Raw genomic sequence first — 5,329 nt, 5'->3', positions numbered from 1 at the left:
ACCTGACCTTGACAAAGGTTTCCCAGACTCTGAGACCAGCACCTATTTCAGAAGATGCACATTTGGACAACCCATATTAAAACCACCTGTTCTCTGCATTGATAAGTGGCAAGTTGACAAAGTGACTTGGGTATTTTGCTCCCAATGAACAGTGGAAACACTGAGCAATTCAAATTACTTAGTGGTCAATTTTTAAGCTCCAAAAAACTGAATAGAATATCAAGGAAGCTTGTCTGTGTTTAGTGCTTCTCAACCAAGGGAAAGCACTTTGTAACTAGCACAGCTACAGAACTTACAGAGAATTGCTCTCACCAGACTCTTGGTCTTGGTAGAATACTTGATGCTAGGGTAGCCACTGGATGGAAGGTGCTTTAACTAAGATGCACTAGGTCTTGCCTGGGAATCACTCTTGCAATATTTTTCCCTTTGTTTTTAAAATGAAGTCCTCAACACAGTCAGTCTTTTGGACAAGGTCAGGGTATTCAATAGAATTGAAGGCAGCCAACTTGGCTGGCAGAGATTTTTATTTAAAATAACCTCTAGGCTGGGTGCGGTGGCTCATGCCTGTAATCCCAGCACTTTGGGAGGCCGAGGTGGGTGGATCACTTGAGGTTAGGAGTTTGAGACCAGCCGGGCCAACATGATGAAACCCATCTCTACTAAAAGTACAAAAATCAGCTGGGCGTGGTGGCGCGTGCCTGTAATTCCAGCTACTCAGAAGGCTGAGGCACAAGAATTGCTTGAATCCAGGAGGCAGAGATTGCAGTGAGCCGAGATCATGCCACTGCACTCCAGCCTGGGTGATGGAGCGAGACTCTGTCTCGAAAATAAATAAAAAATAAAATAAAATAATCTCAAAACAGTACTGGACAAGGAGTCGAGGGATCTGGGTTCTGATACCAGCCCTGTGATAGAAGGGAAGATTTGCAAGGAAGAGACGAGTTAGAAAAATGATAGAGGTGGCTGGGCGCGGTGGCTCAAGCCTGTAGTCCCAGCACTTTGGGAGGCCGAGGCGGGTGGATCACGAGGTCAAGAGATCGAGACCATCCTGGTCAACATGCTGAAACCCCGTCTCTACTAAAAATAAAAATTAAAAAAAAAATTATCTGGACATGGTGGCACGTGCCTGTAATCCCAGCTACTCAGGAGGCTGAGGCGGGAGAATTACTTGAACCCAGGAGGCGGAGATTGCGGTGAGCCGAGATCGCGCCATTGCATTCCAGCCTGGGTAACAAGAGCGAAACTCCGTCTCGAAAAATAAAGAAAAAGAAAAATGATAGAGGTTTGCTCGACTATGGAAGCCATGGGGACACCAATTTTTAGTTCAATGTAAAAAAGATCATTCTAACAAATTAGAATTGTTCAACAAAGGAAAAGATTCAGGAAGCAGTGAGGTCTCTGTTATTTGGAGGGTTACTTGGTTAAACTGTAGCTGGGTCACCTTTAAGGTATATGACAGAAATAAATTCTTGTATCAGTCAAATAATTAGTATGGACAATTTTTGAGGTTTTGTATGCACTGTGCACTTAGCACTTAGTAGGTACCCAGGAAAAGTTTGTGGTAGAAAGGAAAGAAGGGAAGGAGAAGAGAGGAATGAATCTTTCACTTCTTTTTCAATGGGATACATTAGGCTATAAATAAATAAAAGCAAGCACACATAAATACTATTTTTAATTGGCACTTTGAAAATCAGAGTAATAGATGCTAGAGGACTACTGTATTAGATAAGACTGTTTTTAGTATGATATAAACAATAATGCTAGTCAACATTTATCAAGCACTAACACGTGACAGGTGCCATACTACAACCTATTTAAATACTCCTATCAAACCCATGAGGTGGGTTCTCTTAGTTTAGGAAAGATAAGCAACCTGCTTGAGGCCTCATAACTAGAAAGAAACAGAATTGGGAAATGAATGAGTGTGTGTGTGTGTGTGTGTGTGTGTGTGTGTCTGAAGCCTGTCATGGTAGTTTCTAATGAGTCTTCTCCAATATACGGTTATGAGTTGTTACTGTTGTTTATAATGAAATTATTTTAAAATACTTAATCCATATAGTATACAATGCAAAACGTTTAAAAAAAAGAGTAAAAAGTAAATCTAAAAAAAATCTCTCTCCTACTCCTGTCCCTCAGCCACCTAGCAACCTGCCCAGCAACAACCATTGCTAACAGTTGTTTTTTTGTTTTTGTTTTTTTTAACGTTTACAACACTGTGGTTTGACATCCCGGCATTTCATGGTCCACAGAAACTTGAACTATGTTACTACAGATTTCTTCTCTAATGTTTATATTTTACTTTTGTAAAACATTCTTCAAAACTGGTCCCATAGAAAACATGATAAAATACAGCACATAGTGCATTGCAAATGCTAACGCTTTCCAGACATTAATTGTTCAATTGGCTAATCAAGCTTGGTAATGTAGTATATTCCAGTTCTTTTACGTTTTCTATTTCAGCGATGTAACATCTTTTTACAATAAGATGGAACATCTGTTTGATGAAAAACAAGCCATTATTATTCATCTTAAGCCACGAAGCATCGTTCTACATCTCTGAACTAATGGTCATTACATCAAATAGGTTTTACTGTAATCATTATTTCTAATACATGTGAAATTAATACACAGTGTTTGTCATTACTGAACCCTGGAATATAATTCTAGAAGAAGCAATTAATGTCTATCACAAGTTGTTTGAAATATGATTATCAAATACTCAAGTAATGAATCATTTGCATCTCTGAAATTATAACCTAAATATTAAGCATCTTGTGATAGGATACATTAGGCTTAAGAATGAAAAAAAGAGAGAGTGAGAGAGAGATTTAAGATATCAAGTTATATACATTGTCCACTTTCCTGCCAACTCAGAATCTTTTCTGAGAAGAATACATTTTCAAAACAACAGTTAAACAGCTTCAGGGAAAGCCATTTCTGGTGCTTTTCTAGGAATTAAAATGTTCTTTTCTTTTATTTCTTTTATTTACATAAAAAAGAAAGTTGTTTAGAAGACCTAGAGCTTTTAATAAAAAAAAAAAATCATGGTTAATTGTCAAATTCAATCCCTATACATAAAAATGCCATCCATTTCCAAATGATGCTTGTAAACTCTCTCTGCAAAGGGGCAAAGAATAATGCACTGTATTTCCCCTGCAGTGTTATATTGCACGTTCACCTTAAGGAGCATATGCTGCTCTTTTGAAATATGCAGACTCCCCCATCATTTTACAGGGCCTCTGTGAAAAGATCGAGGGCTCTGTGGAATTAACATATGAATAGGCTAACATACCTCCCAAGAAGCCTCTGCACGGGGTTGGGGGGGGCACAAATAGAAGAGATTCTTTATATTCATTTTACAGTTAATGAAGAGTAAGAGGACCTTGTCTGACCAATTTTCCCTGGGGATTCAGAATTTACACCTAAAATGTTGAGTATAGGAAATAGCCATTTAAATCTGGATGCCCATTCACAACTAACCAAGCCCACTGGAAAAGACAAATGTCCCATATCTGAAAAGAGTAATTGCTGGTATCAATATTTATCATTGAAAGCAGATTATCACTGTTCTCGCCTACTGGCTACTCAATGCAGGTCACTTTAGCAAAAATGCTTCACCTGGAAGAGGTGAACTGACTAGCTTAGAGTCAGCGTTGTATATGTAAGGGTATGACCAACGGGAAGGGGTGTGGAAACAGTGTTTCTGGGGAATGAAGCCTAAAAAGTAGCACCGAAACCAGGAGCTCCATCCCAAGGGATAAAGTCAGATTTGGCAGGATTACTGTCACCAAAATTCTAAGTAGAGCTCAAGACCCATTTACTAAGTAGGGTGCTTGCTGCTCTAATCAGCTCTAATAGAGGGTTCCATATATCTTTCCCACATAGAGAGAGTTAAGTGTCACTTCCTCTGGTAGCAACCTCCCCTGACCTCCACAGCTGGGTTAGGTGCATTTCTTTGTGCTCCTGCAAAACCCTGTACTTCTTGAAATATTACATAAAAATTTCAACATTACTACATAGATGTGCCTTCATGTCTTCTTCCCTTACTGTGGTGTGTCAGCTCCGTGAGGGTCACAGCCATGCCCACACTGCTGTGTCCTGAGTCTAGTACAATGCCAAGCACATAATTGATGCTCGGTAAATATTTGCTGAATAATGAAAAGTTTGCTTCTAGGTAGAAGTGAGTCAATGCCATTGCCATGGTTAAGGAGCTGGGCTCAGGAAACCTTGCAAGTTGCTTCATGTGACAGATAGGTTGATGGGTGCATGTCCATGGAACAGTCAATGTCTTGGACCAGACCATCAACTACCATGGTTTGGGATGATGCTTTCTGCTAGAACTGCATTGTACACCAGGATGCCACTGGAATTAGAGTGATTAGATGGGAAGCAGGAACTGTACACCATCAGATGAGAACAAGTAGAGGAGACTAGGCTAAGAAACAACCTGTGCACTGAGTAAGGTGGGATGGGAGGTGGTGGAGACATACCATGAAACCAAAGCCGTAGAGACAGGAGCTTGAAAATTTGATTTCAGATGGGGTCAGCAAACTGGCCTACAGACCAAGTATAATCCTCAGTCTATTTTTGTACACCCTGGGATTAAAGAATGGTTTTTCTATCATTAAATGGTTATTAAAAACATAAGAAGAATATGCAGCAGAGATGGTATACAGCCAAGAAAGCCTAAAATATCTGTTATCTGGTCCTTTACAGAAAAACTTCTGCTGATAGATGGTTTAAGTGAATAGAATAATGACAGCAAAAAGCAACCACACCCACAGACATTGGCATGTTCATATGCACACACGCACACACATGCAAATGCACATTGCAGTACAGTACATACAACAAAACACAATTTTGTTGTAATCTGAAAATAGCAAACAAGGGTTGATGTCCCACAAAGTTTGTAAAATGGAAATTAATTCATTTTTGTTATTTGGCAATGAAAGTAACCATAAATATATTTTTTGTAAGGCACTGTTTCAGAATTTTTTTGAAGAATGATTTTTCTCTTCTCTGGCGTCTGAAATATGGGTGTCTTATCCAGCCTCTGCTGTAATCATTCTGTTTGCCCTTGGACCTTTTCCTAATTATGAGAATTTTTCACCTCCTGAAAAGAGACTGCATAATGTGAATATATTTGAAAGATAATAACTTTGATTTGATCTCATTCAGTAATGTTCTTTGAAATACAGTCAGAATGCTCCAGAGCTGAAAGAGACCATCCCATCCAAATCTCTTGTATTACTGAGAAAAAAAATGGAGATTAAGGAATTTATTATATCTGGGGTCTTAAAATAAGCCAAGCCCAGAGTGAGACCCA

The sequence above is a fragment of the Callithrix jacchus genome, chromosome X (genome assembly GCF_049354715.1).
Source record: "Callithrix jacchus isolate 240 chromosome X, calJac240_pri, whole genome shotgun sequence".
In the NCBI taxonomy this organism is placed as follows: domain Eukaryota; kingdom Metazoa; phylum Chordata; class Mammalia; order Primates; family Cebidae; genus Callithrix; species Callithrix jacchus.
Note: the sequence above shows the minus strand (reverse complement) of the source record.